The 1,775-nt window shown below is 53.2% G+C and overlaps 1 protein-coding gene across 1 annotated transcript in view; it reads right to left on the bottom strand.

Moving 5' to 3' along the window:
• The window catches only part of Otx2 (orthodenticle homeobox 2), a 9,729-nt gene extending 8,900 nt beyond the window's left edge, over positions 1-829 (bottom strand). The window contains exons 1-2 of the mRNA XM_010641420.1: positions 738-829; positions 504-572 (exon numbers count right to left, since the gene is read on the bottom strand). The gene's annotated coding sequence lies outside the window, so the exon portion shown is untranslated. The remainder of the gene's footprint in view (positions 1-503; positions 573-737) is intronic.
• Positions 830-1,775: the final 946 nt, after the last annotated feature.

Below are 1,775 nucleotides of genomic sequence, written 5' to 3' on the forward strand. Positions count from 1 at the left end.
CTGGCCTCGGCGCCCGGCCCGAGGAGGCGCCTGCCTCGTTATTATGACCATTGTTTCCCTCCATCCATCTAGCTACGCATGCATCTTTTTGTAACGTCCTTGGGTTCCATCCAAACGACCCTCAACCAAATCTAGGGGCCCAAACACAGAAATCGAAGGGAGAAGCCCAGAATGGTCTGGACTTAAAACAAAACCACACAGGAAACCCCTCCCAGACACCCAGATTAAACTCCCAGGCTTTCGACGAGGATTCGCAGCCCTGGCGACCCTAGGAGCGCGCTCTCTCCCGCCCTACACTCCCGCCCTCTCCCCAGATCCTCAATTTTTGGCAGTGATCATTACAGTATTACTTTTCTCAATTTGCAAGAAAAAAAAATACATCAGGTTTCAGAAGAACTCCACACTCGCAAATGAGATGGCCGGCCGAGTGGAGGGGCTGGACGGTGGGAGCAGACGGAGGGACACACCACAGGGTACAGACAGACAGGACAGACGACACTTACCTCACAGCCGCATTGGAGGTTAGAAAGAAAAGCTTAAGTATCCTTCAAAACCCCAAATATCCAGCTCTCCTAAGAGAAAGCAAGAGCACTGAGTTAGAAACCTTGCCGTCTTGACCACCCTTGCATAAAAAGTCAAACACAACCAAAAAATAAAATAAAATAAAACAATTAAGTGCAGAAAGTGAAGAGCGTGGCCCGAGTTGGAAACACGCGTGTGGCCTCCACGATACATACGAGGTGGACGTGGTGCGCGAGGGCTGTTCTCGAGGTTTTTATTTTTAATCACAGTGGAAGCCGAGTTGGAGCTGAGGCCGGTTCCGCTCTCAGGGAGATTTGCTGAGAAAGCGCCTCTCTGGCAACTTTTTGACGCAAACTCTCCAACCAATGGCAGGGAGAGAATGATTGACACATCTAAGCCAGAGGGAAAATAATAAAAACACACAACAGGGGGAGGAAAACAGGCCGCTGCTGCACTGGGGGACTAGCAGTCAACAAATCCAGGCCTCCGACATTACCAGAATGTTCTTGAAAGACACTGGGCTCCGTTTAAAATATACATTATGGGCCGGGGCATGTGAACTAATTGTGTAATTAAAATGATGGACAGGGAGGCCTTCCCTCACCTCCGTGTCCTCTTCTTCCTGTACACGCCTTTCCTGTCTCCCTTTTTCTTTTTATTTTAGGGAAGGGGTAAAGGGCAACCAAACAATGTAGATGGGGAGATAACAGATATTTAAGTCGCAGCTGGAGAAGCTGGTTGTGGGGGGCACAGGCAGTGTATGTGGATCAGAAGCAGAAAGGAGCCAGACCAAAGCTAAACAGCCTGGTCTGTCCCCGTCCACCCCGTCCACCCCCCCCCCCGCTCCAGGACTGGCCGGCGACACCGGGGCCCAAGGACGAGGGAAGGAGCCCGGGCCGTGAGGTGTGGGATGTGGGGAACAGAGACAGACACACAAGGCCAAGAACAAACTATTTTCAAGAACTCTGGTTGGTCCCCGTTCTTTAAGCACTTGTCCCCAAGCGAGAGACCCGAGCTCCAGGTTTCCAAGCAAGGATTTTGGAGCTGAGAAACCAGGACAGGCTGCAAAGAACATTCACCACCCCCAAATCTAAGCCCGGGGCAGGCTAGGGGGAAGCGGGGCGGGGGAGGCTAGGCTTTGTGGGTGAGAGAGCGGGCCGGGCCGGAGCCCCGATGGGAAGAGTCTCTGCAGCAGAGCAAACGCCACCTAACTCCGGGCTGCGGGGCCTGGAGCTCCCCGGACCGGGCCGCCC

Source organism: Fukomys damarensis, unplaced genomic scaffold, assembly GCF_012274545.1.
Source record: "Fukomys damarensis isolate Sample0158 unplaced genomic scaffold, DMR_v1.0_HiC HiC_scaffold_21, whole genome shotgun sequence".
NCBI lineage: Eukaryota > Metazoa > Chordata > Mammalia > Rodentia > Bathyergidae > Fukomys > Fukomys damarensis.